This window comes from Protopterus annectens, chromosome 2.part0 (genome assembly GCF_019279795.1).
Source record: "Protopterus annectens isolate FY-2018-M chromosome 2.part0, PAN1.0, whole genome shotgun sequence".
Taxonomy (NCBI): Eukaryota; Metazoa; Chordata; order Ceratodontiformes; family Protopteridae; genus Protopterus; species Protopterus annectens.
This window is the reverse complement of record NC_056728.1, coordinates 1,255,743,861-1,255,761,360: the sequence shown is the minus strand read 5'-3', so window position 1 is coordinate 1,255,761,360 and position 17,500 is coordinate 1,255,743,861.

Below are 17,500 nucleotides of genomic sequence, written 5' to 3'. Positions count from 1 at the left end.
GCTGTGCTTTCACAATCTGTCACTGAATGGTATGGTTACATCACGGTATTGTGTTACCATTTGCTCTAGGAATTTCAGCAGATACTCCAGACAAGTATATTATGTTTATTATTAGCTTCAAGGAGTTGTGCAGGTGTAGCTAACAAAACTGCTAGGCTTCTCAGGTGTCCCAAGGCGACCTCCACAACAGTGAACAGACCAGGGAAAATTGTCTTGCCATTTCTACTTTTTAAAATATTTGCCTATTTATTGATAATAGTCCCATCCAGTAGTGAGTTACACAGTGGCTGCCCTCATTACAGAAATGTTAACAGAATTGTATTACATTTTTTTTTGGGGGGGCCCTCCCTTAGTTTGTGTGCAGCCCAAAATAAGTACTGTGCGTTCAATTATTTTGTGTTGAAGATGTGCCCACAAATTTTGTTTGAGGAAAATAATTTCTCTATGTGCTACAAATGTGTTTTGTCTTTATTCTGTTTCATGTCATACAGGATTATGGCACTCAGGCCATCTGTTTCACGTAAGAAACCATTCAGTGATACAGAGAATGAGGTCATCATTGAAGCCTTATGCCACCATGGATCCTTCCTGCCTGACAGAGACAGAGGTGATGTATCTGCCAGAAAAAGCATATGGCAGCAGTTGGCTGCAGAGCAGACACACAGTGAGCAGACATGGCAGAAATTATAATCACGTGCAACATCATGCTCCTGGTATGATTACAGTTGTATGCAGGAGGGCAGCTGCAGTAACACAAGAAAAGGTGGCTATGAGGGGTGGTCCTGATACCGAACCACCACTCACTAAAAGTGAGCAGTTCCTGTCTACTGTCAGAGATCCCAACAGCTCAGCAGAGGGCTGGTCTCACACAAATTCTTTGATGTTTGTGCTGATGTGGACAACAAGGCAAGGATTTCCCAAGAAGAACTTCAAGGTGTGCTATATATAAGGCATTTACTGAGATTCTAGATGTCTTTATGTGTTAATACTTGTATACTTCTGATATATCTGGAAACACTGAGATGTGTGCCTTAGAAGACACAGCATCCAAAAGAGATTGCGTTGTGTATGTGTGTGTGGGGGGGGGGGTCAGTCTGATTGATTCGGAGGATAGTTCATAAGGGGAAGATGGGCAAAGCATTATTCTCTTGTCCTTGAGTCATTTGCAGTGTGATACTTTTAAGCTGTCTTTCCACTCCCTTCATCTTTTTACGGGGGACATCAGGATTTCCATGTGAAAGACTACCTGCACATGGTAAGCACAATATTTCTTTGATTAGTAATAACCATTACTTTGATGTAAGTCTGAAGGGAGAGTAAAAGTACTGTATTCCTTTAGCATATAAAATTGTTTAACATGAGTGTTTAAAACACAGTTTGGAGCATTTCCACTCACTATTTCTTTCCTTTTTGTATCTGTTCCTTATTATCACAGGTGATCCTGACAATGGCATTCTAGAACTCATACCACCTGATTTCAGAGTATTGGTAGCCTCTGATGATGATACTGGTGATAAAGAGGCACAGTCAGGGGGTACAGGCATTCACTCTGATACTTTGTATGTGGCTCAGTCATCCCTGGACTTATTTCAGACACACTCACTATGCCTAAACTCACCTATTATATAGGTAATATAGGACTGGTTGAGCTTGACAGTTAATCAAGGTAGTGTGGTTACTGCAGTTGCAGGGTAGGTTGAATCTGCTCATAGCCATTGTGAGGTTGTAGTACCACACAAGAGGGTTGCTAGAGGTGCTTGGAGGAGGTGCTTGGAGGAGACCTACTGTTCACCCTTGTCCTGACCCTGATGTGTTGTCATGTGATACCAAATGTACGTATAGGGCGGTCATGGAGGCACAAGCTCATTACACCAGGGCCTCAGAAGAGATAGTGTGAGTCACAAACATTGCACATTCTGACATGCATGACCGCCTCAACTGTGTGGATGAATCCTTCGATAGGATGAGTGGCACACTGGTTTGGGTAGTGCCTGTGATGGAATGTCTGTTGAAAAGCGTTGTTAAAGTGGTCACTTTCAACGTCGCCATCTTCCCCGACCCCCCCCCCCCCCCCAGCTAGGGTCAAACAAAAAAATTTCTCCAAAGGTGATTACAGCCTCCTGAGGGATGGTATAAACTGCTTCACAGCCCCCTCTGTAGGAACTTGCACCAATATCCAAAACTACACCAAAGCACTATACAAGCATTTATATAGATGCAAGGAATCAGGAATACCTGACAGGACAAAATCATCATCCGCAAGGAAGAGTAAAAATGTCTGGTGAACATCTGCAATAAATAAACTCTATAACAAAAGGAAAAAATTGCTGTCCAGGACCAAGGAGGAGCAGGTGCCCAAATTGAGCACTAGTGAAATGCTCCAAAGCAAACTTCAAGTCCAAATTGCCCACATCTATGTGAGACAATCATAAGGCCTTCTTCACATATGCCCGCAACCTCAAAGGAAGCACCCAGATCTGTTCAGAACTGATGGTCAAGGACAACACATATACAAATGCTGTTGCTATATCAAACTTGCTAGCTGACAGATTCAGCAAAAACTTTAACCCTCTGTCCCCTATCAGTAAATCAGGACATCCCCAGTACCTGCCCTTTGCCCTTATATCTAAGGAGCATGTCATCACTGCTGTCTCAAAGGCAAAAAATACAGCCTCCATGGGACCCAATAACATCCCAGGTTGCATCTTACATGAACTCAGGCAGGAGCTTGCAGCACCATTAGGCACCCTATTCAACCAAATCCAGAGTACCGGCTTCATCCCATCTGAGTGGAGGACAGCCACTGTCACCCCTTTGCACAAAAGTGGAGCATCCACAGATCAGGGAAATTATAGATCCATCAGCCTAACTAGCCTGATCTGCAAGGCCATGGAACGGATTATCATGGACCTCATTAACAAGGACATTGGCAACCTCCAAACACTCAATCACACACAGTTTGGCTCATCAAGGGGAGGTCATGCCTGTTAAATTTGATCGACTTCTTTGAGACAGTCACCAAAGCCATGGACAATGGGAAGATGGTGCACACCACCTACTTTGACCTGGCCAAAGACTTTGACACTATTCCCACTCGGGCATAATAGATAAACTCTCTCAACTACGCATCAATCCATATGTTACCAGATGGGTAGCAAACTGGCTCACTGATAGAACCCACCTAGTCAAAATAGGAGAAGCCATCTCAAGCAGTAGACCTGTAGTAAGCGGTGTATCCCAGGGTTCGATGTTAGGGCCTCTGTTATTTGTGATTTACTTTTCTGAGGTGCAGACCAAAACCAGTGGGTTATGGCTGATCAAGTTTACAGAGGACTGCAAGCTGGGCGCTGTCATCAATTCCCCTAGTGATGTGGACATCCTCCAAGTGGGTCTCACCCAAACAAATGACTGGTGCCAGAAACATGGCCTCAAACTGATTACCAAAAAATACATAATCATCCCCTTTGGGGAGAGTGACGTCCCCACAAATTATCACATTAATAACAATGCCCTAAGCATACAATCAATCATGAGGGATTTGGGCACCCAGGTTGACAGCAATCTGAATTTTGACCCCCATGTTTCTTCCGTTGTACAGAAAGCTTTCTACATGGCCCACCTCATGAGTAAGGGTATCTCATCCAGGGACAAGGAGGTCATAACATCCCTGTATTCTTCCCTTATAAGGCCCATTATTGAGTACAATTGCCCTATCAGCATGTACCTTGCAAAGCATGTGCAGCAGCTGGAGAGACCACAGAGGTTCCTCGCCTGGAGAATCCAGGGCCTCAAACATCTACCATACACAGATAAGCTAAAAGCCCTCTCCCTCTACTCAGTTTCATACAGACGTCTCAGAGGTGACCTCTGTCTGGCATACAGGCAGATCTCGAACCACGCCTTGATGGGACTGCTGCATATCCGCAAGTCAAGCTCCTCTCGAGTAACCCACACGTGTGGCCTCAACCTGGTCTGTGACATCAATAGGACTTGTTGGTGGGACATATTTGTGTCCTAGAGACTCCCTCATCTGTGGAAGAGACTCCATCTCCACATCAAACAGAGTACCTCTTTACCCCTTTTTAAGCGCAACCTGGATAACTGGATGGGAAACAGAAAATACACCCCCTGGAATTCCACTTGTGTCCCTGCTGGACAGGGCCACTGGGTGCTGACTTGTCCAAACATGGGCTAAACTGTTAGCTAGGCTTATAATGGCCTCAGGGACAATAGCCTAGTAACTTCCTATCATCCTATGATCCTCTGAGGAGGGTCAGCATCCACATTTCCATAGTGACGCAGCACCCTCTGGTGTTAGCTGACATAGCCATGCTAGATACTGCTCCTGTAGTGGCACTACTTCCATTGCTCTATTAGTGATTGAGGTGTCCACACCCAGAAGTGGTAGGCCTCAGGGTCATGGTCCTGGACATACTCACGAAGAGAGCTTGTTCAGCAGACATCGTTCATGTTCAGGTAGCACCCCTTCATTGAACTTGGGATGTGGAAGTGGCAATGCAACTTCTGGCAGTAATAGTTAATGTGGTCGGGAGTGACAACACTGAACTGAGAACTGTACCATGCATGGCTCACATGTCTGACATGCCAGGGAATAGTGCTAGCACAGGTTCATGCAGGCACACACTCACACACACACACACACACACACACACACACACACACACACACACACACACACACACACTTCACACAAACTGCCTATACCATCTCACACACATGCAAGCTAAGCAAACCTTAATGTTCATTGTAATACATCTCCTGTTAGTGGCCCTGAGATATTTCCTACTTTACTGAACATTCTGTGTTTCTTACTCACACACACTCACTACTTTGGTGTCGGCTTTGGCCTACTGCCTCCTCTCCACCCTGTGCAAATAACGATAAATGTGTCATACCTTTTCTTCATTTGTGCAAATGATAATGAATGGGCCATGTCCTTTGTTCATTTGAGTTTAATTTAGGGTTGCATATATGTCTGATGCACAGACTGGATAGCTAATTGAGTCTTTCTTTGGATGCTGGTTTTATGCATATGTATTATATATGAATATTTGGGATGTTATTGTACATGCTCATTGCAGAAGGATATTTTTTTAATTAATATTGTAAGCCATGCATTCAGATCACTGATATTGCATCCCTGCTTATTGCTCTGTTTGTGAAGCTGTTAATATCATTTTCCTGTTGACTGGTTTGTGTACAGTGGGTAAGTGACCAGCTTGATACCAGTTATTGCAAACAATGCATACCTGTATATTGCAAATATCATTTCTATAAGCCAATATTACCATTGTTGGACACCACACACAGGTTCTGATTGAGTACATTTATGACTAACAGTATGCAGGTATATCAGTTATGTCAATATTCTTATACATTTCTTCATATACTACAGGTTCCACACTTACCTTGACATTACTGCAGGTATGAGTCATGTGCTTTGGGGCTGTCTCTATCTAATGCTATCTATACACAGCCATTACATGGGGAAGTAAATTTTATTGGCATGAGCTGGCGTCAGTTTTAATATCCGTATGTGCTTAGGGTTACACCACCAAACAGCACACTACCAAGCTTATTGTTAGAACAAACAAACATGAATAAAACGGCTCTCCAGCAGGCACACGGTAACATTAATAAAACAAACCATTGTTTTGTTCTTGTTTGTATGTGCTTAGGTTATTATGTGTATCCTTCACTGGTAAGTGTGTATGCTATCATTTGTGTCTTAGGTGGTGAGTGTGTGTGCTGTCCTTTGTCTCTTAGCCAGGGCAAGGGCATATTGTGCACACCTATGTTGGCCAGAACCCTCTGCAGCTAGAGGTTCTCCTTCAGAATCCTTGTCTGTATGCGCTAAAGGTGCCAGTTATGTCTGTGGCCCAGAAATGTGTGGTCCTGCCCCTTGCTGTCCCTATTGCAGCTGTTTCCTCAAGATGATATTGTGCAACATGGCACAAACTGTGGGAATTTCTCTGCAGTTGCCTGGGTCATACTTCAGGGCACCCCTGATGTGTCTAGACAGCAGAAACATGACTTCAGCATGTAAAACACATACTCTGTGATATTTCTAGTTTGAGGATGGGCAGCACTGTTTCCTTCTTGTGTGTGTGTGTGTGTGTGTGTGTGTGTGTGTGTGTGTGTGTGTGTGTGTGTGTGTGTGTGTGTGTGTGGGTGTGTGTATGTGATGGGTGTCATGAGCCACAGTTCCAGTGCACATCCTGCATCACCCAGTAGATGGCCTTGTGGAACATCACCCTTAGCAAACCTTGCATAAAGCTGTGAGGTATGTCCCATGTGTGACTCATGGTAACTGCCTGGGTTGCCTACACACACTGAGGATGATCTCTCGGGCCTTACAGACAACCTGGCAGTTGACTGAGTGGAACTCCTTCCCATTTTTTGACTGTCCTTCCCTGTTCATCTGGTGAGGATTTTACTTCTATGTGAGTGCAGTCTATGGCCCCCAACAGTTCAGGGAAGTGTGCTACTGCATAGAATTCCTGCATGATTCTTGCTCTCTCCTCTAGTGTGCATTCAAAATAGATGTATAGCATAGCATTAAGATATTTGTGCAACATTTTGTAGGCCGATGCCTGTGACACCCTAGTATATCCCCTGTTGGTCTGTGGAATGTATCAGTATCTAATATCCTTAATGCTATACATACTTTAGTTTCCACTGGTGTAGGTTCTCCTTGATTTCCCCTGGGTCTGAGGTGGGAGCCTTAGAGGTTGCAGAGTTCCTGCATTGTTTCTCTATGAACTCTGTGTTGTTCTAATATTTGAACATCATGCAGTCCATGATGTGTTAAATGGTGTCTGATTACCCTTCTTATCTTTGGCCGAGGTGTATCAGCATCAGCGGCAGCATAGATTTGAGCCTGTTGCACATACATATGTAAGAGAATATTAGCAGCTCCTAACATTGCTTTTTTTCTAAGTGTGATGGTGCCGGTATTCCAATAGGTTTTGGAGTTCATTTCTACACGATTACCTTATAGCTTCATGAATGGTTCCAGCCATCTTGGATTGGCTAATTACCATCTAATTTGGCTAGTTATGCTTTCATTAGCATACTGTGCCATTTACTTTTGGTTTGCAGTGCTATACAATCTGTAGAGACATTTAATGAATACAAAATAGCACACTGTCCATGACACTCACACAATAGTAGCACAAAGTTTGGCCAGTCATGAATCCAACCCTATATATATATTTATATACACATAATATGCTGAAACTAAACTGTTTAGCAATGGCATGAAAAATAACTTTATTATAAAAATGATAAGACTAAAAGGGTAACAAATGTAAAATCTATGAAGCAGTGTTATGTTTGCCTGGATATTGCTTATGGAATTGCAATGTCTTTTGACTGCAATACCTGTCCTATAAATGGGACTTTTCCTTCCTCTGTTTCCATTATAAAGAAGCAATCTTGCTGATTTGGACAGTCTTACTAAAATAAAGCAAACTCAACTTTCATTACGGTGTTTTACCAAAAATCACTTTACAAAACAGATAAAATATATGGAAGCAGACAGGCAGGGTGGACTGAAAGGAGCAGCCTTGCTGTCTCACTCAGTCTTGGAAAAAAGTGGGGTTTAGGCCTGTGATATTGTATGTCAGGTGCTGGAGACAGTGCCATAATCACATAGCAGATTGCAATATTTCACCACTGAAGAGGAGTGACAGCTAGCTAATGTCACATGTAAATTTTATGTTTCATCAGTGGCATATGTGACATTGCTGCCTACTTTGCTTCTGTCCAGTTCCCCTTCTTAAACAAAAACTAATGCAGTTCAAGCCATAGATAATAGTGCCTGAGGCACTAAAAGAGAAAAAGAGAACTGTTTCCCCTTCAAAATCTGCCATTTGTGTAGTCCCAGCCCTTGAGAACAGTGCCTGGGACACTCAAAGAAAAAATGGTGGGTAGCAGAACACCAGAACAACTGATAGTCAGAGGGCATTCAAAAACAAGAGAAAATGAGAGAAATTTAATACCTAACAGGTGAAACAAACTGTTAATACACTAATTTAAATAATTTATGCATGTCTTAGGGTGCCATCATAATGAAATAAACTATAAAGCCACATTAAAATTAAATTAAATATAGAAAGGAAACTGACCATCAGGAAAAAAAAATTCAGCATTTCAGATAAAGCTTATACATTGCATAACATCATACAGTACATAGTTTATATTCAGTATAAAAAGTACAATAATCCAATGAAAAATAAAATAAATTACACATTAGACAATGTTTATTGCACTGTTCTTTTTAAGAAAGAAAGAAATACACTTTTCACATGAATTGTATGTGTTATGCTATGGCATTATGTACTGTACTGAGTCAAATCTTATAGACACATAATCATAAGAGCACTTTCACAAATCCAGCAAGAGAATATTTTTATCTCAGTTCTAAATCCATTCAACACAGCAACAAACTGAGCATTCCCATGCATATAAAGCTAACTTCAGAATTTCAGAAGCAATAACCACTGAAAAGTAAAATATTCTCAGCAATATCTTTTACAATATATGTACTAGTCCTTTAACTGAACGCTAACTTTTCTGAAAGCCGTGATCAAGTCTTGGTATTACCAAATAATCCCATCTGTTTAATTACCGACTCTTAGCTCTTCTCATGCCTGAGAGAGATAATACCGGGATACAGTTTCATAACATTTTTCCCTGATTAATCAAGCTTGAATTTTTTACCATTTGGAAGTTCTCACATACACCCTTAATCATGACATTCCCAGCAGTGAGAAGATCAGTGCATTAGGTTTGTATACATTTTCTTCCAACTGTTCTTTCTATTTATTTTCTGAAGTACTTACTGTGTCTGGACCTAGTAAACTAAGGGGCATTTCACAAGCACTGCTAACCTGTGTTTTCTCATACAAGAACTCTGAAGTTTTTTAACCCATAATTTGTGACATTCACTGATTTTTTTTATATGCTGCTGTAACAAGTCAGTCAGGGTGAAATGTCACTTAGAATTTAAGCTGTGCTACAAACAGCAGTTCTGTAGTGAAACAAAGTCGCTATTATGAAATAGTTAATGCAGCTATATGATCTTGATTCTGATGGAGAAATGCTATAAATTCTGTCATTTCTTAATACAAGTCTGATTTCTTAGTAAATTGTACGTCTTTTAGTAAACTAAAAAAATGACTTTTTGTTGTATACAATGATGTGAAATGCATAATAGCTAGTTTATCTAATGGTGATACTGATGCCGTTGAGCAGACTTTAGCATGCTAATGTGATAACCTCTTTGGTACCAACCAGACAAAACTCTACTTGGTGTGCAGAACTTGCCAAAGGAGGTCATGATATGTCTTGCTATCACATTACCCTTATCTTTTACAGTCGTTACAGCACTAATTCTTGACTGTATTAAAGGCTTTTGTGCTAGTCCTTTTGCTGACCCTCTCCACCCCACACACACACAGACACACACGCACACACAGCTACCATCTTCACTGAGTAGATGCAGGCCTCAAGGTTTGCTCTGCCTTTTGTGTGTGGCCAGGATGAAGTGGTGGTATTAGTTATACTCCTTTCCCAGCAACACAAGCACTGCCTGTGTGGGTCTAGGCAAGTGACCCAATGACCATAGCAGCACTTTACAGGTTTAATGTTTTACACACTGAACCTTGATACTTTCCTGTAATGAATACCAGGATTCAGATCCTAACTGGGAGGGTAGCAGAAAAGAAATGGGAAATACTGTGCTGTATGCCTCCTCCTGATCTGATACATGACATTACAATGCATGTCTAATGGATATACAGGGGTCCTCAAGGAAAGGGAGGAGCTAGATACAATTTGTAATCTTACCGAGCAAGGGATCTCAGAAGTGGAACTGCCAAAAGATATCCATAGCTGAAGGTACTTGATTTCAGATTCTAGCATGATTACAGAAAAGGTATTGGAGAAAAGTTCCCACTAATCTTTTTAACTTGAAGAATGCAGGATGTTAACAAATGACATAGGATGAGAAAGCAGGGACATTTTAGATCATTGTTAGACAACCTAACTGCAGGATGATGACAATACTGAAGTAAAGCCAACATCTTACATTTGAAGGATTACACTGAGGCATTACTTGTTGTGACTTTCGGCTTTTCCCGGTTAGGGGTTGCCACAGCAGAACTCCGGTCCGCTAATGATTGGTAGTTGATTTTTACATGCCGAGTTACCAGCCCTGATGCACAACCTTCAACAAAGGTACACCCATTCATGCATGTCTCCATGCAGAAGACGCTCTAGCTAAGAGTCGAACCGGTCAGCGTCTTACTGTGAGGCGACAACGCTACCGCAGCACCACCACCGTGGATGCATTACTGCTTCCTTAAAAACACTGTCTGACTTACAACTTGATTCAGAGAATGTCGTGAAAGAGAATGGTACTTAATTTAATAGTCTATTTCAAAAATCTTTTTATCATAGCTAGAGCCTCAAATGTTTTCTTAACATACACCATGAGAATATAATTCCAGTGATGTAAATTGCAAGAAGAGTATGTTATATTCAATGGATTAAATATAAAATACTGTTTTAGTGCTGTATTACAAAATCAATAAATTTAATTTCTGGCTGAAAACAAGCCCAAATATTTGTTTTTATTATTTGCCTATATTGTGGGACATGGATGATAGGGGAGAGATCTGAAAAACTGAATTCAGGACTAAAATGTATTACTTGGTTCTATCAGTGCAAGAACAGTTAATCCAAGAAAGATGTCAAGCATTAAATAGTGTGAATGTCCAGCCAGGTGTGGAGATGACAGAAGAAGTCTGACATGTGGGGCAGCATTAAAAGAAGTGGACTTCTATTAGGGTTGGCGTAAGCAGCTACTCAAGACTGGGATATGGGATGACTTCATCTTCTAGCAGTTTGCCATCTATTCCCCACCCTAAATTTTAAAAATGAACTGATAATGTAAATGAAACCATGCCATATGAGGAATGAAAGGCAGAAAAGTTCAACCAAATGTCGGAAAAAACTTATCCCACTGCAACAACTTTACCAGTAGAGAGAGAACTCTCATTTCTGACCTTCTGATGGGAAAATTGTGAGGAAGGTTTTTTATAATTGTTTCTTTTTTTTTTTGGCTGTCTAAAAAATGCAGTAGTTGTAATAAGCATTCAGTGCAATGAATTAAATATTGTACCTTTTGTCATTCTATATTATGTAATCAGAATCTATTACCTTTGCTTATTAACCTATACAAAGTCTAGTAAAACAGCAAAGACATGCTGTGGGAAGGATTTCTCCAAATAAATTCAGAGAAATGTTTTCTGTACTAAACCAGTATTCCTATATATTTTAAGTGCATGTTTATGTATTTTTGTGCCACCAATACAACTTAATGTAAACTTCCATGCTCCCAATTCAGCTAGCATTTATTCTACAGAATATATCTTAAAGAGTGAATTATTATAGCTTATATGCTAGCATTATTAACCTACAGGTTATGGCATACTAAGAGTAGACCGGCTAAACAAGAAAGGAGGCGGTGTAGCTATAATATTTAAACAGCATCTAAACATCCAGATCTTAAAATCATCAGCTCCACAAATAGGCAATGAAGAAATAATATATACCAACCTCAAAATAAATCAAAACAAAACCATCATCATAATTGGATGCTACTTCCCACCTGGCCAAAACATCCCTCCACTAGAAAACCTCCTCAGCTAGTCTACCCACCATCTTCCCCAAGAAACTATCATTTTAGGTGATTTCAATATTGACTGGCAATCCTGTTCTGGCAACCATCCAACCCATCATGTAAACCTTCATGGCTTCACTCAACTAGTCCAGTCGCCAACCAGGATAAATAAAAACTCCAGCAAGCACACTACCCTGGGTTGGATACTAGTCAGTAAGAGCCCCCAGTCATATATAACAGGCTGCTTATCAGATAGTCACAGTGATCACTCCCCAACATTCCTACTGAAAAAATACCTATACCAAGCTAAACCTGTCGTCTACCGTCAGATACGTAAAAAAATAAACTTTAACCCAGTCACATTCATCTCATCCCTCAAAGAATGTAACTGGCATCCTCTAAAGTACCTCAGTCTTGATGACGCAGTTGAATTTTTTAATACTACCTTCCTGAGCATCCTTAATTACCATGCCCCCATAAGACTTTCCAGAATCAAAGCACAACCCTCCCCATGGCTACAGAAAACCACTAAGTCAGAAATGAAAAAAAAGGGATAAAGTCAGGGAGCACTGGCGCAAAACCAAGACCCCCTCATCTAGACAGAAATTCCTAGAACCACGCAAGAGAGTCAAAAAGCTAATAAAACAGGACAAATTCCAATACTACCAGTCTGTCCTAAACTCCTCCGAACACAGCCCCAAACAATTCTGGTCCTCCATAAACTCCATCATCCACCCAGGTAAAGTCAGTACCCCTCCTCCTAACATCCCTCACTCCTCAGAAAATATTGCTACCTCATTCAACACACACTTCACACAAACCATACAATCACTAGATAAACAACACAACCCCCCTCCCCTCCAACCCACACCTTCAACTAGTAATCTCCCCACTGCCTTCTCTTTTTCTCCTGTACCTACCTCCAACATAAAAAAACTCTTAACTAAACTTAAACCACCAAATTAGCAGCAGACAACTTCCCAAGTGAATACCTACAAATCGCAGCTGATGCTCTGGCCTACCCAGTATCCATCTTGATTAACTGATCTGTGTCAGAAAGTTACATTCCCACACTGTGGAAAGTATCACATATAATTCCCCTCCACAAAGGCGGACCCTCCACAGAACTAACCAATTACCGCCCCATAGCTATTCTCTCTCCACTCTCCAAAATACTAGAGAGATGCATACACTCTCAGGTCTCAGACTACCTCCTTACTAAGAACCTCCTTTCCAATACTCAGCATGGTTTCCGACCAAACCATAGCACCACCACTGCCTTACTCTCCTTTACTAACACTATCCTTCAGCATAAAAACGATGGCTATCTCTCCTCTGCTACTTTCCTAGACCTATCTAAAGCATTTGACATGGTCCCACACAAACAACTTATCTCTGTCCTCAATAACCTATCCTTCTCACAATCAGTCACCAACTGGTTTCAGAGTTACCTGTCTGACCGCCAAAAATCCGTTGTATGGCAGAATGACATATCTCCCCAACTACCTGTCTCCATAGGGGTTCCCCAAGGATCCATCCTTGGACCCCTACTCTTCTCTGTTTTCACCAATAATCTAGCCTCTGCCACCACACAGGAAGCCTTTTCCTCTGTTGAAACTTGGTTATCCGATGCCCAATTAATACTCAACCCAAACAAAACTAAACTACTCATCTTCCAACCCACCAAACATACTCAAAACAACTCTCACTTTAACATCACAGCAAAAGACAACACCACTATATACCCAACTGAACACAGCAAATTGCTAGGAGTGGAAATAGACAATAAACTAAAATTTGACATTCACATATCCATGGCCATAAAAAAAGTCCACAAAAAACTAGGAGCGTTATACAGAAATAAGCATCTTCTCACCAAAGCAGCAAAGATTTCAATAGCAAATTCCTACCTTATCTCCATCCTACTTTATGCCTCTCCAATATATACTAATCTAAGGCAATGCGATCTAAACAAGCTAGAGACCTGCTACAACAAAATCGCCAAATTCGCCACAGGGGCATCCTACCATAGTCACCACCGTCTCTCACTTGCTGAACTGGGCTGGCTTGAACTCCCTCACCTCCTTCAATGGTATCAACTCTCACTCGCCCACAAACTAGTAAACCATCCACTAAATGTCCCATCCCTCCAGAATCTACTCCAACCCTATCGCACCACCAGACCACTAAGATCCAGCAACAAAAATCACTTGCAGATCACTAAAGCCAATAACTCTGCTGGTGAAGCACTATTCTCTTGCACCATAGCCAAATTATGGAACTCCCTCCCACCCACAATTACCTCCGTACCATCATGCACCCACTTCAAAACTTTAATAAAAGTGCACCTAAAAACATGCTGGCTATGCCCTTGCAACTCCCACTCTAATATCACCCACCCCATCCAACCACTACCTTTCTTTCCACTCCACTAACTACCTTGATTATAGCAAGCGCAGATGCTCATAAGCCTAGTACTTATTATACAGCAGGAACTCCTTATTTTAACATTTGTTGATGTCTGTTATGTACTTCCTAGATAAAGATTCTAGTTGTCTACGGATGTACTATGTTCTTCATCTGTAAAGATGTTGTAAGTAATTGCTATGTAAATTGTTAATCGCTATGTAATCCAATGTAACTACTGTCTGTTTATTTTAACTGTGGAGCTTTTCTCCCCGGGCCTCCACTGAAAATGGACTTACGTCCAGTTGGACACTCCCGGTCAACAAATATAAATAAATAAATAAAATAAATAAATAAATTATATCATTAGAAACCCTTAACTGGAGCCAAGCAGAGGGATGACAGTGAGCAATTTAATTCAGCCTACCCATCCAACAGGGTAAAGAATGTGGGTTAAAATTGCAATTGGATCATGCCCTGGTGGACACCAAGAAGTGTTTCCCTAACTGCAAGCAAGTAACAGATCATTTGGTAGCAGGGGGGAGGGTCATGAGAGATCTAACTTTATAGGTGGTGATCCCCCAAGACAACATATTCAGAGCACCTCATTTAAGCCTTGTCCTTCTTTTGCATAACTAAACATTCTCATACATGGCTATGCACATGATACCCACCTCCTGAATCTCACCTTTCTTAAAGAGACAGGGGTAGTTTTATCCATGAAAGGTCACTATTTATTTATTTATTTATTTATTTATTTATCTATTTATTTGTTTATTAGCATTTCATTTCTGGGAAAACATGGAGAAAATTTGCACAAAATGAACCAAAATATTACACAAGTTACTATTTCATACAATATACCAATTATATACAGGCCAATAGAGAACATTACATCTTTATTAGAATATCATCATTTTACTATATACATTCAAAATGGATACTATACAATGCATGTATTTTATGTGGTACAAAATTGTCACATGGAGCTGAACTTTTAATGGGGTTTATAATATAATAAATAAGAACTATAAAGTAAGGCATTCTGATGATTGGATCCATGGTCACAGAGGAGGTACAGTAGCTGTGCACTACTGATAGTAGATAGTTAGTGACTGTGGTTATAGATGGAGCTGTTACCCCAAAGTAGGATAACACTGAATATAACCTAAAGGTAAACGGGTGAGATTTGAGGTTTGTCTTAAAAAGCTTTGAACAGTAAGGCCAATTTATACCTACATAGACTTAAAGCATGATTTACTGTCATTCCTTAGGGATAGTAGAGGGGTGAATGAACTCAGTGGGCTAATTAGGAAATAGCAGATATCAGCAGCAGGAGGTATAGGACCAAAAAAAGAAACCTTTTACTGGATAGCTAGTAATATAGTAAATGTACATAATTGTGGACATACTGTTGCAACATTTTCATTTAATTTATGGGTTTCAAGATGGGGTGTTTACCATCCTTGCACTGGCAGAAATGCTGCCCCCTTAACAATGCATTTGCATACAATGGCTTCTGTGGTGTATGCTTTCTTACATCCATTGTTCACATATAACATTTATAGTTCATTTCAAGTCACAATACATAGGAAATGCAAACGTATGAGCTGAAATAACCATTTAAATCACTAACATACTTTAGCTTTAAACTAAAATGTTTAAGGCACAGTTGTACTGTTTCCACTTAAAATCAGTTTTGTGGCATGCAGTATTTAATCAGCTGTCCAAAAGCTTTATTCATGTAGTATTACTGTCTGACTTCATTTAATTCACCTTTGCCATCTGTCAGCAGCTGAAGCTTGTGTTGAAAATAATGTCATATCAGTCTGCTAAATCTGATCTTATAAAATCCTAGAAGAAAAGCAGAATTAAAGTATAGTTATACTGAAATGTTATCAGTTCCATGAAACTAATTAGCTTTAGTTTTTAGTATAATAGTCATCAGAATTTTTAAGAACAGAAGTTTAGAACTTCAGAATTCAGAACTCCAGTGGTGAATTTCTGTTTTGAACAGTTTAGAGAACAACTTTATTTATTTGCATTTGGTTACCAGAAAGATCTGGCTGGTTCATGCAAGACCCCTTTTCAGCAGAGTCCTGGATAAAAAAGCTTCTTACGTACATTTAGTGAAAGAAAAACAAACAGATTACAGCAGAAATATATATGAATATTCAAATTCTACTACTTAAAGATTCAACATAAACTGGAAGGTGACAAATGCAAAATAATTAATTTAACAGTTGCAGCAGTACACAAAAAAGTAAAGATCAGCTGAAGATAAAATACATTCATAGTGAATTGGGTAGCAATGTAATAACATAAACAGATATTCAGAAAATAAATTGGTATCAGCAGTTGCAACAACATTCTCAAAAGAAATATTAAGTGAAAAATGCATTAGAAATAAGTGGGCAAAGTTACCACATAAGGATATGTTGGAAAAAAAATATCAGCATGCATGTTTGTTGGGATGGGATGAAAAGGTAATTAAGTGGAATGAGAAATCTACCATAATAGGGGTGGCAAAGACCAGGCAAAGCAGCTAGATAGGTATTATAACTGAAATACAGACATGATTAAAACTAGAAGTGCTATAACAGGGTGTAGTTGTCACAAGCAGCAGTTGTTAAAAAAAGAAAAATCAAAACTGGGGTATTGCAATGAAGAAGGAAAAGTTAGGGTAAAAAAAGTGTCAGACTGAAAGCATACTTTTTTATTTATCTTTATGAAGTTTGTTAACCAGGTTAGTAGTCTGGTACAATATACTTTTCAGCTCTTACTAGGACCAAGAGGCAGTATAACACATATACACAAATTAAAAAAAAAATAGTAAGAATAAAAATAGCTATTCAAACAAAACCCGCATTAAGGGAGAAATAGATGCATATAGAAGATGAAAGGCAATCTGTTCATGAGAAGAATGTAAGACAAACAACTTAGCTACATCTGAGGAGTTGTAGACAAAAGGAGTAATGCAGAAATAATAAGAAATGCCCTGAGTAACATCCTTAAATTAAGAGCATTTATTGTATTTGTTTTCCTGAATTATTACTATACCACAGGAATGCATAGCCTAACTTCTGACTGGCTCAAAAGAGATTAAACAGCAGGTAATCAGTCAAATGCAGTCAAATGTCCAACCCGTAAAGATATCAGCAACAGAACATTGAAAAATAGCAGAAATTAACAGATAAACATTAGTGGGTAAGAATATAACAAACCAGTACCACTGAAAAAAAATTGCAGTGCAGATTCCATCTAACTCTGCAGCAACAGTTCCCGCAGCACAAAGCTGCAGCATTAAGTTAAATTTTAAGTCCTACAAAACAAAACATGAAATTCAAAGTGCCAAGATTGTAATAATAACAATGAATGAGTCCA